The following is a 19,347-nucleotide window of genomic DNA, read 5'->3' as shown; positions in this document are numbered from 1 at the left end:
GAAAATTACATAAGCCTGAGAGAATAATTGTTTTAATTTATTTTATGCGCTTAGACACAGTCAATTCACAAATAATTCACATTAATAAAAACTGCTAGATTGTAAAGAAATGGTTTGGTTTCCATAAATCGTAATCTATATTCACTTAAAGAAATAGTCAAATTATATGCCTTATTGCTAAAGATATACTATATCATCTAAGCTTTTGTAAATATCTTAGGAATACAAACTCAGGAAACATTGTTTTATAGTTTGAATAGTTTTTAAATGTTTTGTTTCTCTTTCCAAGCGAGTTGTATGTTTAGTTAAATTATCATCTTGGATCCTTTGACTTTAAGATAAATTTTTAACAGATAGAAAATTTACTGGAATTGGGAGAGATTTATGATATAATAAGTCTAATTGGGAAGATAAATGCAAGAGAATAGCTTTAAAACAAATCCAGATGACTAGTACTTTATTGGTTTAATTCTAATGAAGACAGTGGAGTCTCGATAAGGAAGCAAGTCTAGATTTTTATGTCAAGTTACTGAAATATTTATTTCCTGGAGCACTTTTTTTTACTGTTTCTTTCTGCCAACACAAATGCAGGAATAGATGCTTGGTTTCACTTCAGATAAAATAAATTAGAAAACAATATGTTTGGATTCAATATGTTTCATTAACAAATGTTTTGTACTACATTTTTTAATCTCTCTGAAATTCTATAAGAAGAGTGACTATCAAGAAAAATATTTTAGATTTTGTAAACTGTGACTTGACTGCTTCTTCCAATATAGATCCTGCAAGTGGGTAAACAAAGAGTGGGGAGGGAAAGCGGGGAGCTTAGACCCAGATCCATGCCTGGGTCCTTGTGCTTAGTACTATGGGCACTTAACCAGGTGCACCTCTGTCCAGCCCCCAATATTTGTTTTTAAGAGAGAGGTAGTGTGGAGAAGACTGCCACTTAGCTTCGGAATATCTACATATGGAACTACTGGGAATTGGGCCTTTGGAGTTTATCCATGTCCTGTGTTCTAATGTTGAATTATCACTCTGATCTGAGAGTCTTTTCTGTTAAAAATCTGAGTAATTTTATTTAGTGAGTTTGGGCACATGCAAGAGAACACCAAGGAGAAAGAATTTGGAGTAATTTCAAGAAGCTAGTATGACTGCTGTCATGTAATGATTGTGCTACATAGTGGATAATTTACAGTTTAATGTATTGTAAAAGATGAACTGAGCTCATCTGAATTATTTAACTATATATTAAGTTTTACTATAATCACAGTGTTGATAGATATTTGTATGCATTTACTGTATTCCCCTATCAGTTAATGTAATTATAATGGAAGATATTTAACAAAATCCATCAGAATTTTAAATTAATTCTTGATTTCTGTAAATGAATTTTACTTCTCATACTTTAAAAAAAGTGTGTTTTGGGGCCAGTGGGGGTTCACCTGGAATAGTGCATACTTTACCATGGATAAGACCAGGGTTGAAGCCGTGGGTGCACCTGCAAGGGGAAAACTTTGTGAGCAGTGGAGTCATAATAAGATGTCTCTGCTGGTCTCTCTGTATTTTTACATCTCTGTTTCACACACTCTATTTTCAGGAAAGAAAAAAATATATATGGTACTCAAAGTGGTGGAGTATTCCAGGCAGTGAGCTCACAGAAATAACCCTGATGAACAACGAAGAAGAACGTAGAGTAGGAATAGGAGGAGAAGGAGGAGGAAGAGATAAAGAAAGAAGTGAAATTTTATGGATACTTACTATTTTCTTAAAAGTAATAATTTAGGGGAGCTGGGCAGTAGTGCAGTAAGTTAAGCCTATGTGGTGCAAAGTGGAAGGACTAGCTAAAGGATCCCAGTTCGAGCTTGCAGCTCCCCACCTGCAGGGGACTCGCTTCTCAAGCAGTGAAGTAGGTCTGCAGGTGTCTATCTTTCTCTCCTCCTCTCTGTCTTCCCCTCCTCTCTCAATTTCTCTCTGTCCTATCCAACAACAACAACATCAATAATAACAACAATAATAATTACAATAATAAAAAACAAGGGCAACAAAAGGGAATAAATAAATAAATATTAAAAAATAATAATAACTTAGAAGTCCACGCTCCTGGAGTCAGGTGGAAGCATGCATGACAGAATGCACTTGTTACTATACTGAGGACCTGCTTCTCTAAACTCCACTTGCTGGAGAGAAGCTTCATGAACACTGGAGCACTGATGCAGGTGTTTCTCTCACCTTCTCTTTCCTCCTTCACTATTTATCTCAGTCTCTGTCAAATACAACCGTAAGGAAATAATAGATGGCAGGATGGGGAGAACAATTGCTGGGAGTGGTAGATTCATCATTCAGGTACCAAGTCCTCGCAATAACCCTGGTAACAAATAATATAATAAAATCCACAACTCATTAGAGACTATAAAATCCTCTATGTAGTGCACCAAAGTAAGAGGCTCTGGGATGAGTGGGTGGGGGAAATACAGGTCCAGAAAGGATGACAGAGGACCTAGTGAGGTTGTACTGTTATATGGAAAACTGGGAAATGTTATGCATATACAAACTATTGTATTTACTGTGGAATGTAAAACATTAATTCCCCACACTTCAGAGTACACCCCTCACAATATATATGAACCTGGGTTTAAGATCCCAGCACTCCCCTCCCAAGTGTATCAAACTGGGAGAGCAGATAAGGAGGGAGAGCAAAAAAGAGAGACCTGAAGTGCAGTTTCCCCGTCTATGACCGCCCCGGACCCCTTTGCAGGTGTGTGCTGGGGCTTGAACCCAGGTCCTTGTGCATGGTATTTTGTAGACTCTTCCAATTGCTTTACCCCTCAGCACCCCAAGTAAATCAAGTTTATAAGTTTACATATTGTATGCAATGATATTCTGGGAAAAGCAAAAACTATTGGGACAGTGAAAATCAATAATGGTCAGGGTTTGAGAAAAAGGGTAGAAGGAAACCAATAAAGGACAATGATAATACTAGGTAGTGTCATAATGGAACTAGCTGGTCATATATTTGTTCAGACTCACAAAATGCCCAATACCAAGAGTAAAATAATAGAAGTTATAGTTAGGGTAACTCTCATGTAAGTGAAATATTTTAGCTGAGAGGACTCCTGCTATTCCATATAGGGGACCCATATTCAAACACACATTATACTGAGTGAGAGTTCTATGGCACTGGGGAAGCTTTGGTATTTTGTTCATTCTCTCTCTTTCTCTCTCTCTCTCTCTCTCTCTCTCTCTCTCTCTCTCTCTCTATGTCTCTCACTCATCAAAAAGAAAAAGTCTGAGAGTAGTAAAGCTTCAGTCAATTAAAAGATGAATTATACAAGTAGAACCTTGGGAGTCGGGCTGTAGAACAGAGGGTTAAGCGCAGGTGGTGCAAAGCACAAGGACCGGCATAAGGATCCTGGTTCGAGCCCCGGCTCCCCACCTGCGGGGGAGTTGCTTCACAGGCAGTGAAGCAGGTCTGCAGGTGTCTATCTTTCTCTCCTCCTCTCTGTCTTCCGCTCCTCTCTCCATTTCTCTCTGTCCTATCCAACAACGACAACAACAATAATAACTACAATAATAAAACAAGGGCAACAAAGGGAATAAATAAATAAAATAAATATTTAAAAAAAAAAGTAGAACCTGAACTGGAATTGGTGTATTGCACCAAAGTAAAAGACAATACAGGTCCTTCAGAGAACCTAGTGGGGGTTGTATTGTTATATGGAAAACTGAGAAATGTTATGCATGTACAAACTATTGTATTTACTGTCGAATGTAAACCATTAATTCCCCAGTAAAGAATTTTTTTTTAAAAAAAGATGAGTTATTCTGAAATGTTCGTGTAACTTGGTTTATTAATTAAAGCACATATACCACTGGTTGGAAATGTGGCTGTGGATACGGCTCTGCATTCAACGAAAGGGGGCAGGGTAGTATCAGAAACCTCTGGACTTTATTTAGGACCTTTGTTATGGACCTAAAACTTGCTCTGAAAATGACTTCAGAAATATGACTTCTCAATATTTTCTAATCATGATTTACTTTGAACTTTTCCAAGTAAAATGTTCTGTGAGTAATTCATAAGTAATATTTACTTTCCTCAGAGGCACCCTAGTGAATGGTACTTGGCAGGAATCATGGGACATAGCAATGAATGGGATGACTCAAGCTGGAGTCATCAGAGACTCAGCTTTTTCAAGGAAAATAAAAAGGTCTCATCTTTTACTCATCTTAATGTATGGTAACAGGGAACATATCTAGGTACTAAAATAACCTGAAAGACTTTTACTAAAGCGCTTTATCATTACATTTTATATAAATACTGCATATTTGTTATACTCAGAACATCATGAATGATAGATAAATGCATGTATGTTTGCATATGTGTCTTTCACATAAAAGGTTTTACTGATTTACTTCGCTCTTAGTTCACTATTTCTTTTTCTTTTTTTTTTTTTTTTTTGCCTCCAGGTTTATTGCTGGGGCTTGGTGCCTGCACTATGAATCCACTGCTCCTGGAGGCCATTTCCCCCACTTTGTTGCCCTTGTTGTTACCTTTGTTGGTATTATTATTGCTGTTGTTGTTGGATAGGACAGAGAGAAATCGTGAGAGGACAGGAAACAGAGAGAGGGAAAAGGGAGAGAAAGACAGATACCTGCAGACCTTCTTCATTGACTGTGAAGTGACCCCCCCCCTACAGGTGGGGATATATTTAACCATACTTTACTCTGGCAGAACAATAAACATACCCTGTACCTAGTTTTAGAGGTGATATGATTTGTATTGGCATCAAAACCCTAATATGGACTCAACCATTAAAATATTAATGATGTGCAAATGTGGTCACCTGATTGCACATATTAGCATGGTTACTCAGAATCAGTCACTTCTTGATAGTAAATTGTCCTATCTGTGAAACATAATTAACTATTCCATTAAGTAGGGGTCCTCTGTACGTATAAGTCACTACAAGTATGTGGTAAGTTTATTAAATTTTATAAGAATTAAAATTGTACTTTCACAGGATATGTGAAATGAAAGTGTATAAAGAATGTGAAATCTGGGGGCTGGGTGGTGGTATAGCAGGTTAAGCGCACATGGCACAAAGTGCCATGACCAGCGTAAGGAATCCAGTTGGAGCACCTGGCCCCCACCTGCAGGGGAGTCACTTCACAAGCAATGAGGCAGGTCTGCAGGTGTTTATCTTTTTCTCCACCTCTGCTTCCAGTCCTTTTTCGATTTCTCTCTGTTCTATCCAGTCACAGCAATAACAACAATAGTAGTAACAACAACAAGGGCAACAAAGGGGAAAAATAGCCTCCAGGATGGATAGAGGCAAAAAAAAAGTAACACCCCCCCCAAAAAAAAGGAAATGATGACCCCATATTCTTTGACTCATTTCTGTAATGTTTGAACAAAACACTACGATTAAAGCTAAAATATGTTCTCTTCCTGACAAATGTGTGAAATACAGTGGTAATTAAATGTTGACACAGCAAAAGAAAAATAAAGGAATGTGAAATCCAATGTTTTAACTAAAAAACAGGACTGGGAATTTTAGTACATATTGTTAGGAATAAAATTTACTCTAAAATTTATTTACAATAAAATCATAGCATAAATTTTCTGTTTTAAAACCTTTCACTAGAATTGTTTTTCTTTTTTTAATTTTTATTATTTATTCCCTTTTCTTGCCCTTGTTGTTTTATTGTTGTAGTTATGAATGATGCCATTGTTGTTGGATAGGACAAAGAGAAATTGAGAGAGGAGGGGAAGACAGAGAGGGGGAGAAAAAGATAGACACCTGCAGACCTGCTTCACCGCCTGTGAAGTGACTCCCCTGCAGGTGGGGAGCCGGGGCTCAAACCAGCATCCTTATGCAGGTCCTTGCACTTTGTGCCACCTGCATTTAACCCACTGTGCTACCACCCAACTCCCTGTTTTTCTATTTATATTGTTTGTTTTATTTATAGTACCCAATATTCACTGAATTACAGCTTCCTTAAATTCTTGGTTATTTTAAATTTATAGCATTTGTGGCATCAAAATCATTAACAGTGATAGCACAACATTTTGAAGAAAGCGATATCAACTAAATATTTTAAAATCGTTATTATTTTCTCAAATATTACACATTCATAACTTACAGATAAACTGAAATTAGATGCCTTACAGGTCAATCTGTCATTTAGTAAAAAGTCTTCATGGTTTTAATTTTTTAAATTGAGATTTAATGAAAAGTTTGTTTTTTTTTTTAGTTGATGAGAGAGAGTCTGCAGTCACGTCTATAGAATACCAAGCTGCTCAGTGGCAGAAATGACTGCAAACAACTTTTATTTGGTTTTGAATGTAGTTAATCACCGTACTGACTCCTTTATATAAGAGGTTTATGTGATACAATTCTGTGAGGGGAAACTAGTGGTTTCATTTGATAGAGGGGTACTGGCTTTAAGATAGAATCGTTTATTTTAGAGCATCTGTCCAAAAGTGATAGAGCCCATAATTAACCATGACTATAAAACCTATGTTCTTTTCACTATTATGGAGTTTAGTGGTTCAATTTCTTACTTCTGCGTACTCTCTCTAAATTTTCGATAGATATCTAAAACACTAGAGGAGAAGGTTTAACTATATTGCAATAAAAATAGTTTAAGACAAACATTGTGCCAATTATGATGGCCTTAATGTATATAAGACCTCTTCTGACTTAACCTGTTTTTGTTCTCTACAAGTCACCCAAATAAATAATAAATATTTATAATATATATCAAATATTTGTGATATATATGAGATTTATATTGAATATTTTTCCTGAAAAGGGGAGGCAACATATCGAAAAGACTAAAATTCAGATAGTCTGAACCCAGTAATCACTTTGCCACCAGTTGCAGTGACTTTTTAATGATCAAATTAATGAAATGCTACTAAAAAATGTCGAATATAAATAAAGCATGTAGAAAGAGATAGTGCTAGCATTAAATCACTAATTGGATGACTATTTGCCATGAGTTATTCTTTTTTTTAAAATAATTTATTTCTTTATTGGGGAATTAATGCTTTACATTCAACAGTAAATACAATAGTTTGTACATGCATAACATTCCCCAGATTCCCATTTAACAATACAACCCCCACTATGTCATTCATCATCTTTCATGGACCTGTATTCTCCCCACCCACACACTCACCCCAGAGTCTTTTACTTTGGTGCAATACTCCAATTCCATTTCAGGTTCGACTTGTGTTTTCTTTTCTAATCTTGTTTTTCAACTTCGGCCTGAGAGTGAGATCATCCCATATTCATCCTTCTGTTTCTGACTTATTTCACTCAACATGATTTTTTCAAGGTCCATCCAAGATCAGCTGAAAACGGTGAAGTCACCATTTTTTACAGCTGAGTAGTATTCCATTGTGTATATATACCACAACTTGCTCAGCCACTCATCTGTTGTTGGACACCTGGGTTGCTTCCAGGTTTTAGCTATTACAAATTGTGCTGCCAAGAACATATGTGTACACAGATCTTTTTGGATGGATGTGTTGGGTTCCTTAGGATATATCCCCAGGAGGGGAATTGCAGGGTCATATGGTAGGTCCATTTCTAGCCTTCTGAGAGTTCTCCATACTGTTCTCCACAGAGGTTGGACCAATTGACATTCCCACCAGCAGTGCAGGAGGGTTCCTTTGACCCCACACCCTCTCCAGCATTTGCTGCTGTTACCTTTTCTGATGTATGACATTCTCACAGGAGTGAAGTGATATCTCATTGCTGGAACATGAACAGACACACTGACCAGTGGAATAGAATTGAAAGTCCAGAAATGAGGCCCCACACGTATGGACATCTAATCTTTGACAAAGGGGCCCAGACTATTACATGGGGAAAGCAGAGTCTCTTCAACAAATGGTGTTGGAAACAATGGGTTGAAACATGCAGAAGAATGAAACTGAACCACTGTATTTCACCAGATACAAAAGTAAATTCCAAGTGGATCAAGGACTTGGATGTTAGACCAGAAACTATCAGATACTTAGAGGAAAATATTGGCAGAACTTTTTTCCGCATAAATTTTAAAGACATTTTCAATGAAACGAATCCAATTACATGGAAGACTAAGGCAAGTATAAACCTATGGGACTACATCAAATTAAAAAGCTTCTTCACAGCAAAAGAAACCACTACCCAAACCAAGAGACCCCTCACAGAACGGTGTGGGGCCGTGAGTTATTCTAATGAAAATAGTCCTAGATAGATTAATTGTTACTCATGTGTAACAGTTATGCCCATTTAACAAGTTAATAGAGTTTATAGTAATAGAAATAAAACAACTGGGGAGTCAGGCAGTAAAGCAGCAGGATAAGCTCAGGTGGCACAATGTGCAAGGACCAGAGTAAGGATCCCGGTTCGAACCCCTAGCTCCCCACCTGCAGGGGAATCACTTCACAAGCGGTGAAGCAGGTTTGCAGGTGTCTATCTTTCTCTCCCCCTCTGTCTTCCCCTCGTCTGTCCTATCCAACAACGACGACAACAATAGTATCTGCAACAATAAAACAACAACAAAAGAGGCAACAAAATAAAATAAATAAATAAGGAATAAAACAATTGGAGTGGAATTTAATCCATGGAAGATTCTCAGTACAATAAATACCTTAGAACTTTTGTACAAGTCAGTTATGATCTATGGGAACAGTTACTAACAGGGCTGGAAAAATACACTTGAACTGAAAAGCACACTTGAATAATGTTACTTTTTCATGTGTGTTGCAGAGTTGACCTCTTCACCCACCACACTGAAGGATATATATTTTCTTTCATTTGCTCTGTCTGCCTCTCAACACCTCCTCTCCTGACTGTAAATACTCATGTTACTAAGTAGATACAATTAATATTAAATTTTCTAAATGCTTCAGCTTCATTACTTGGGTGAGACTGTTCCTTTCATAGGATTCTCTAATTCCATGCCAGGTGGTTAACTTCCTAACAAAGTCCCAAAACCTAGATATAGCCCAGGTCCCTTGAGATAGAGCATATGTTCACATGTATCTATAAACTAGGGTAAAATATATACCTGAAAGCAAAAGTACATAATAGTCTGCAGTGAGTACCCCCCAACCCTTCATCTGTACTATTCCACCCTTTCAGTCCACAACTGTTCAACAATTTGTTTGGCTTTGTATGTTAATTCTCTTTTCAGCCACAAGGTTCCAGGATGCCTACCAGACTTTCCTAGATACTTCCCTGGACAGATGACTCCACCAGTGTGTCCTGGAGCTCTGCTTCCCCAGAGACCTACCCTACTAGGGAAAGAGAGAGGCAGGGTGGGAGTATGGATCAACCAGTCAACGCCCATGTTCAGCAGGGAAGCAATTACAGAAGCTAGACCTTCCACCTTCTGTAACCCACAATGACCTTGGGTCCATACTCCCAGAGGGATAAAGAATAGGAATGCTATCCGGGGAGGGGATGGGATGGCATATAGAGATCTGGTGGTGGGAACTGTGTGGAGTTGTACCCCTCCTATCCTATGGTTTTGTTAATGTCTCCTTTTTAAAATAAATAAAAATAAATAAAAAATAAAATAAAATTTCTAAATGCAATCCTGTGATGTGTATGTGTCCCTGTACAACAAAATATTATAAAAAACAATAAATTGATCAGTATGATGGAACTGGTAAGATAGTTTAGTAGTTTAGTAGAGAAATAAAAAAAACAGAGCTCTGTAGTTTGCTATGTAGTAAAGATTCATTACATATTAACAGATTTGTTCCTTCCTTTATGACAAATTAAAAGAGATCACTACAAGCACAAGAACATTTACATTCTGGCAGGGAGATTTAGATGTAATTTGGTACATTATCAAACAGATTAATATGTTGTGTGGAAAATATTCGACATTATTATGCCAATTGTAATTCTTTATATATTAAGACATTCTTGACATAAGAATAAGAAAAAATAAACTTCCTTCTCTTAAAGCTTAATGAACTTACAACTTAACATGTTTCTGTCTCCTGTGAAGAATAAATATATAAATTAATTCAGAAAAATCTTGAAAAGAATATGTGTTCATATGAGGTTATCATCCTTTCCTTTTATTCCTTCTTTTAGTCTTTCTTTTTTTTTAACTCTTTGATAGAACAGAGAAAATATGTTTCTTGTTATCAGTAATCTCTTAAACATATTAAAGTTTAAACCTGCATTAAAAGCAAACTCAGATTATAGACTCTCAATGATATGAACATTATTTTTTTAAAGTTATTACAATAACTGTTAAACATAATACTTCCAGAAATAAGTTATAGTTATTGTGAAAGTTATTATCATTTAGTGCCAAACTTTTAAAAAATATAGTATGGAACTGAAGGCTTACAAAACGACCATCTCTGCAGTGGTAATGTGAAGATGAAAAGGAGGCTAAATTACTAAAGAAATGTGGCATCAGGGGGTTAAAAAACTGTCCTTGTTTTCAGGCCAAATGTGAAGCCATTGCCTGGCACAGAAGCTAATGATCCAAACTGGCTGGCATTGAGTGTGATTCAAGATAATCTTGTCAGCATTTCTTCTGCCAACACAACAAAGCAAACTAATTCTCTAAAGACAGAATGGAAATGAACAAATTGTTCTCCTTGGTCAAATGTTATATTACTGTAAGGTCTCCATGGCCAAAGTAAAAGATTCAGTTGATATAGAGCTGTAAAAAGCATTAAAAATTGTCTAATAGTTCATGCCTGTAATGTGAGTGACAGAGTTCAGCAGTGAAATAAATTTTACAAGCAAAACAAGTTTTATCATATGAATAGGATGAATAATAATCAGAGCCACAAAATAAACCAGGATATTAAATCTTTCTACTTCAAGTAATAAGAAATGACAAGTTTTTTTTTTTTTACATAATGTTGAACAAAAATATGGCAGGATGGTTTACATTACTCATGTAAGAATGGTCAAGATGTACATGGCAAGGCAATGGTCTGTAGGTATTTTTCTCCAAATCTGAACTCTACAGAGATGAATGTTCTACCTTCCAGAATAATTGGTGAGATTCAAATAGCTAACATGTATATGAAAAAATACTTCCTAACCAGCAGAAAAATGCAAATAAAGACAACAATGAGAAACTTGTGAGAATACCATACATTAAGAAAAAAAATCAGAAAATCCTGGATTAAATTCTCAGCACCACCATAAACTAGAGGTCAGCTTGTACTCTGGTCCCTTTCTGTGTATTTATTTCTCTGTATCTCTCTCATTAAAAAGATGAAATTATTAAAAAATAAAAGACAATAACAGAAATAACATGTTCTGCTGATGATGGGGTGGGGACCCTTCTGCACTCCTGGCAGAAATGTAAGCATATCCAACCCCTGAGGAAAACAGTCTGAAGACGTCTCACACACTAGAAGTGGTCATACCTTATGGTTTGGAAATGTCTTCCCTGGGGGTCTATTTAATGGATAAAGACACCAAGCTGAAGAGATTTGTATATGCCTATGTTCATAGAGGCAAAATTTATAGTCGCTCTAATTTGGAAGGAATCCAAATGCATGAACATAGATGAGTGTCTAACGGGATTTTTTTTTTCTGCCAAGGGACATTTGGATATTTGTAACATCATTAGCAGTCCATACAAAATTATCAGTTTAAATATTAGCATAATCCAAATGAAATATTTCATTGACCTTATCCTACTTTACTTTTCCTTCCTTGCTTTTTTATTTTCCCTCTCCTTCTTCCTTTCTGTTTATTTTTAGTTTTTGATAGGACAGGAAGAAAGTGAAAGGAGAAGAGGAAAGACAGAGGAAGAAAGAGAGATACCTACAGCACTATTTCACTGCTTCTAGATCTCACTCCAACCCCCATAGATAGGGACAAATATTTTCATATTGAAAACAACATTTGGGGCAATGTACTTAGCAAACACATTACCATGTGCAAGAACCAGGGGTCAAGACCTCAACACTCACCTGCAAGGGGGAAACTTTAGGTGCAATGAAGCAGGTATTCAGATTTCTCTCTCCCTCTCTATCTCCTCCTCACCTTGAAATTTCCCTCTGTCTTATCAAATAAAATCAAAAGAAAAAAATGGGAAAATATGGCCCTCAGGAACAGTGGGTTAGTTATGTTTGAACTGAACTGCAACAATATTCCTAGTGGTAATATTAAAGGGGGGTGAAAAGAAAAAAATAACATTTTTCTGTCCCTTTATACACTGGCTATATAATTTTGTATTGGTTAAAATAATAAATGATTATATGTGCATATATATATAATTATGCATCATCTGCTTTTATTTGTAGTGGTAAAAACGTAACAGGAAACACTGAACATCTTACTTATAAATATTTAGTAACATTTCCAATATTATTTCTTATAAATTATATCTACTAACAGTGGAGAATATAAGTAGGCAATGTGATGTGGGTATATATGTTTAAAGTCCTCTAACAAATACTAGTGTTAAGGGAGTAGGGCGGTAGGTAGCGCAGCAGGTTAAGCGCAAGTGGCGCAAAGCTCAAGGACCGGCAGAAGGATCCCAGCTCCCCATCTGCAGGGGAGTCACTTCAAAAGCGGTGAAGCAGGTCTGCAGGTGTCCATCTTTCTCTTCCTCTCTGTGTTCCCCTCCTCTTTCCACTTCTCTTTGCCTTATCGAACAATGACAACAACAATAATTACAATAATAAAACAACTAGGGCAACAAAAGGGAATAAATAAATATCTAAAAAATACTAGTGTTAAATAGACATGAAAGGAAAGTCATTCACTACATAACACCTCTCCTTCACTGACACCACAAAATCATTTTGCTCAGTATATATTCAGGCAGAGCTCTGCAAGACAACTCAAAGCATTTTTAAAAAATAACAGGAAAGTTGACCTTAAATGAAAATATTATTTTGTGAAAATCAGGTCTGGACAGAATTTCAGGTGTTGCTGAGATTTTGTGAAAGGACAGTATATGCTTCTCAAAAAAATAAAATCTCAAATTCTGGCAACTATGCCTTTTGCAAGAAACAGATAACATTTGTTTTTTAGTTAACATAAACAGATATTTGGTTTTAATAAATTATTTTTATTATACACTTTGAAATACGCATTCTATTTAGTCTGTATGTTATAATTACAATAATTTATTTACAAATCATTAATCACATGTACTTTCATTCTTTTTTTTTCATTTATTCCTTTTGTTTCCCTTGTTGTATTATTGTTGTTACTGATGTCAGCATTGTTAGATAGGACAGAGGGAAATGGAGAGAGGAGGGGAAGACAGAAAGTGGGAGAGAAAGATAGACATCTGTAGACATGCTTCACCTCTTGTGAAGCCACTCCCCTACAGGTGGGGAGTCGGGGCTCGAACTGGGATCCTTAGGCCAGTCCTTGCACTTCGTGCCACCTGCGCTCAGCCTGCTGCACTACTGCCTGACTCCTTTTGTTTTTTTTTAATGATTTATGACTATTATTATTTTAATATTTATGTATTTATTCCCTTTTTCTGCCCTTAGTGTTTTATCGTTGTAATTATTATTGTTGTTGTTATTGATGTTGTCGTTGTTAAATAGGACAGAGATAAATGAATAGTGGAGGGAAAGACAGGGGGAGAGAAAGATACCTACAGACCTGCTTCACCATCAGTGAAGCGACTCCCCTACAGGTTGGGGAACCAGGGGCTCGAACTGGGATCCTTAGGCTGGTCCTTGTGCTTTGTGCCATGTGTGCTTAACCCACTGCGCTACCCCTGTTTTTTAAACTAATCTTTTAGGCTATTAATTTGAGAGCTATGGTTTTTGACCTAAATATCCATGCTATGAATTTATCACTAAATCCTGATTTAGCTTCCTTCCTACTAATTTTGATATTATTTATGTTCTTGTTTAATTTTGCTCAAAATCTTTAATGTCCCTTGATCTATCCTCTTTAGCCATGCGTTATTAGTAATGTGTTGTGCATTTTCAAGAATGTAAGATATAACAACACCTGCTTTGGATATCTACTTTAATTTCATTTTCTTTATTTAATAATGTTATAGTTGTATCTACTTCATCTGAGAGAGAGAGAGAGAGAGAGAGAGAGAGAGAGAGACAGAGCCAGAGCCAGAGAGAGAATGAGACAAAGCAGAGTTCTATTTCACTACATGTGGTGCTGGGGACAAAACTCAAAGCCTTAAGCTTCCAAGTCCTATGTTCAACAATAGAATTACTTCAACTGTGTTCTCACCATTTAAAAACATATTTTTGTTTATTCATAGTATATCATATCTTGGTGTATGTTTTAAATGTTCTTTAAAAGTGTATCTAATGGGAGTCAGGTGGTAGCACAGTGGGTTAAGAGCACATGGCGCAAAGCGCAAGGACCCGCTTAAGGATCCAGGTTGGAGTCTGTAGGTGTCTATCCCACCCACCCCCACCCCGACATCCACTCCGCTCTCGATTTTACTCTGTTCTATCCAACAACAATGACATCAATAATAACTACAACAAGGGGAACAAAAGGGAATAAATAAATATTTTAAAAATCTTAAAAAGAAAGAAATTAGTCATAGTCATTTAAAAAAATCCTGTTAGTTTCAAAATCTGGTTCGTAGTTGCATGATATATTGTCTCTTGATGGTGTTTTTTTTTTTTTTGGCTTTTATTATACTTTGCCATTTTTCAAAATGCTGAACATACTGCATGTGAAAGAAGAAACTAAAGTAAACAGAGGTCTATTTAAAATAGGGCACATCACTGCTACATAGGCTTCAGTGTAGTAGTTGGAGTTAATCTAGTAGTAAATAGGACTTGCCTTTAGGTTTGTCACTGACTGTGGCAATCTTCAGTAAACACAAACTGTTATATTCCTCTATTTGGAGAGAATGGGTACATTTTTCAGAGTTCTTTTTAATTCAACTCCATCCTAAGATTTATGTTTTGTTTCCTGTCTCAGGAAGATTATCTAAGCCCTTGATACTGATTTTTGTATGGAAAATGGGAAAATGATTTATCTTTTTTTTTTTTTTTTTGCCTCCAGTGTTATTTCTCAGCTTGGTGCCTGCACCATGAATCCATTTTTTCCCCTTTTGTTGCCATTATTGTTGTAGCCTTATTTTTGTTATTGTTGATGCCGTTCATTGTTGGATAGGACAGAGAGAAATAGAGGAGGGGAAGACAGAGAGGGGGAGAGAAGACAGACACCTGCAGAACTGCTTCACTGCCTGTGAAGTGACTCCCCTGCAGGTGGAGTCTGGGGGCTGGAACCCGGATCCTTACTCTAGTTTTTGCACTTTGCATCACGTGTGCGCTATTTCCCAACCCCGATGTATCATTTTTTAATCAACTGTTGATGTTTTAAGAATTATGTCGATTTCAGGAGCATTCTAAGAATATTTATTTGTAAATTTGTCTTGTTTTGATTACCTCCAGGGTTATTGTTGGGACTCAGTACTGACACTATGAATCCACTGAATCTGGAAGCCTTTTTTTTTTCTTTTTAAATTTTTTTGGATATGATGGAGAGAAATTCAGAGGAGAGGGAGATAGAGAGGGAGAGAGAATGAAAGACCCATGCAGATTGGCTTTGCTGCTTGCGAAAAGTACCCCCTGAAATTGGGAAGGTTCTTTGCTGAACATTCTCTGTGCTACCATCTGGCCCCTATTTATTTTTATTCTTTTTTAAAAAAATTTTTTGCCTCCAGAGTTATCACTGTTGCTAGGTGCAAGCACTATGAAACCATCATTCCTTGTTGCCCTTCTCTCTCCCCCCCTTTTTTTTTCTATTTTGATAAGACATAAAGAAATTAAGAGGGGAGGAGGAGAGACTTAGAGAAACATAGACACCTGCAGACCTGTTTCACCACTCATGAAGCATCCCTCCTGCAGATGGGGAGCATGGTCTGAAACCTGTGTTTTTGCAGGTTCCTTGCACATGGTACTATGTGCACTTAATCCGGTGAGCCACCGCCAGGTCCCCAAGAATATTTATTGTTTTATCTTTCTTTTTTCAGATCATTTTCTTGGTAGGAGAACAGCTTGCATTACAGCTGTTTCCACAGAGACATAATTTCTTATGTTTCCATGTTTTGGTGTCTGTAAACACTCCCATACCCAACCTAGGCCTTTTTTCACCAACTTGCACCAAGGACTCTTGCCCCTTCCAAAAAAAAGTAATAGTTAATTTGCCACAATATAAATTACATCAATTATTCTATTTTAATATTATTTATTTATTATTGGGTAGAGACAGTGAGAAATTGAAAGGGGAAGGGAAGAATTAAAGAGGGAGAGAGACAGATACCTACAGCCCTGCTTCACCCTTCATGAAACTTCCCCCCACAAGTGGGTACCAGGGGCTTGAGCCCAGGTAACTTATGTGCTGCAATGTGTGCACTTAACCAGATGTGCTGCCCTCTGGTCTCCCATCAATTATTTTATAATGGCCAATGATGATTATCTTGATTTCATTTACACCATGTAAATTAATAGTTCTCTCACAATAAAATGTAATATCTTTTTTGCCATTTCCTAAAGATTAATGGTATTTGCTTTTGGGGGGAATATTTCATTCCAGTGTGTGTGTGTGTGTGTGTGTGTGTGTGTGTGTGTGTGTGTGTGTAAGCAGCTTATTATATTTACTTTGAAGAACAATGGAAATGCAACTTGGGTAATTTGGGTTAAGGCATAGTCACCACCAAGGCAGTCTTTAATTAGTTATATGTAGATATGATAGAATTTCATGACTAATTTGTAAGCCCTACAAACTTATGTAAAGGACCAAGATGACACTGCACGTCAGCACTCTGTCACAACAAATGTTCATTGTTCTGAAACAGTTGGTAGCAGAAATTTAAAAATCAAATGGTATTCTCTCAACATTATAGTGTTGCTTCTCCTGGTGACTATAAATAACTATGGCATGCAATTAGATTTCATGTCCATTTCATTGTATGTGTACAAAATTCATGTGACAAAACAATAGATATTGATCATTTTACATATCATCTTTCTTATCTATTTTGCTTGATGTAAACATTAAAGTCAGATTAGCATACACAGGCATTTTAACAAATTAGATGGTGATTAATATCAATAATGGCATTATATTTATTTTAAACAATATACAGTTATTTCAAAAAAGACCAATTGAGTTGCTTACAAGATTATTTGCTAGTCAGTGCTTCAGATCAAAAGCTATTTAGGGGAATGGTATGAAGATTTGATAGTGAACATGCTAGAGAATAATTATTTTCCTAGTGTGAAGTAGATACTTCATGATTTTTTGTTTAATTCAAATATATATGTTTTGATAAATAGAAAGAAATCCTAGAAGGCTTAACATTGAAAATTCTAAAACTTTTAAATAAAAAGTATCTAAAGTGAACTTAGAAGAATTAAGCAACATGTAAGATTTTAGAGAAGGACAATGAACCGGCAACACTGATGCATTTTTCATTTGTTTGTCACTTCTGGTGTTTTCACCTCTCTGAGCTAACTTTCTCAGGTAGAAAGATACAGAGATAAAGGGTACAGAGACAGAAGGAGAGTGTATATGACGTCACAACACCAATGTTTTCCCCAGTGCAGTGGAGGTGAGGCTGGGCCCTGTGCTGAGCTCAGTATATGGCAACGCAGTACCTTCCTGAGAGAGTTATCTTACCTCTCCTACAGAAGGTACTTAGTGACTAGGATACACTTCACTCTTGGAGACCAAAATTTACTGGAAAACAGAAACTATATTCCTTTTTTTTTTTTCCTCCAGGGTTATTGCTGGGGCACAGTACCTGCACCATGAATCCACTGCTCCTGCAGGCCATTTTCCTTCTTTTTGTTGTCCTAGTCTTGTTGTGGTTATTGTTATTGTTGATGTCGTTCGTTGTTGGATAGAAATGAGAGAAATGAGAGAGGAAGGGAAGAGAAAGACAGACACCTGCAGACCCGCTTCACTACCTGTGAAGCTACTTTTCTGCAGGCGGGGACCCTGGGGCTTGAACCAACATCCTTACTCTGGTCCTTGCGCTTGGCGCCACGTGCACTTAACCCGCTGTGCTACCGCCTGACGCCCTCCATTCAATGTTTTATCAATAGTATCTATACCTAAAATAGCACTAATTCAAAATTATGAAAGAATAGTAGGAAGAGAGGAAGGAGGACTACTACACATCAGAAGGATTTCTTATGATGTTAGGTGTTTGTAGGGCATAAAAAGCCTTCAAAGGGAACTGGGGTTATGGATCAACTTGTCAATATCCATGTCCAGTGGAGAAGCAGTTACAAAAGCCAGACCTCCAACCTTCTGCAACCCATAAAGATCTTCAGTTCATACTCCCAGAGGGATAAAAAATAGGGAACCTTCCAAAGGAGGAAATGGGATACAGAACTCAGGTGGCAGGAACTGTATGGAATTGTACCCACTGATCATTATTAAATCACTAATAATAATAATAATAATAATAATAATAATAATAAGAAGAAGAAGAAGAAGAAGAAGAAGAAGAATAGCAGAGCATTTTTTTTTTTAGATTGACGAGAAGGTATTATAAAGAACACCGGAGTTGGGTGGTAGCACAGCGAGTTAAGCACACAACCCAGCTCCCCACCCTCAGGGGAGTCACTTCACAAGCGGTGAATCAGTTCTGCAGTTGTCTATCTTTCTCTCCCCCCTCTCTGTCTTCCCCTCCTCTCTCCACTTCCCTCTGTCCTATCTAACAACAACAACAATAAATACAACACAATAAAAAAATAACTGAGGCAACAAAAGGGAAAATAAATAAAGATATATTAAAAAACAAAAAAAAGTCTTTAAAAAAACAAAAGAACACAAATGTGTCCCTTGGTAGAAATAATTTAAATTTGAAAAAAGTTGTTTACAGTGTATAGTTTATATGTTAGAGTAATCAAGTTTTAGTTATTAAAATTAAGTGAAATGGTGTATATTTGTGTGGATATTTAAATATATAATGATTAACTTTGTCTCTTTTCCACTTGAACATTCACTCAGGAAAATTCTTAGCTTTTTCACTGTCATAGCTTAGCAATTTCATTTGGGAACATGCTCAGCAAATTTTAAGGTCATTTTTAATTTTGATGGGCAAAATATTTACTAGTTTATGAGGACATCCTGATCAACTCCAAACTGAAATGACTGGCTTAGCTAAAATGTAAACTCCTCAAAGACAATTTTTGGTGAGACCCTCATATACATTGAAGTAATGATTTAACTCTTTCAACTATTCTTGTGATATTTTTTCCCAAATTTCAGGCAGAGTTTATTATCACTTCACAGGTGCCATATCATTTGTTATAAGAGTATTTGTTAAGGGAAGAGAATGCTTTGACATTTGGAGATTTTGACATTTACCATTGATATTAATGATGCTGTA

The sequence above is a fragment of the Erinaceus europaeus genome, chromosome 5 (assembly GCF_950295315.1).
Source record: "Erinaceus europaeus chromosome 5, mEriEur2.1, whole genome shotgun sequence".
In the NCBI taxonomy this organism is placed as follows: Eukaryota; Metazoa; Chordata; class Mammalia; order Eulipotyphla; family Erinaceidae; genus Erinaceus; species Erinaceus europaeus.
This window is presented reverse-complemented; position numbering follows the sequence as displayed.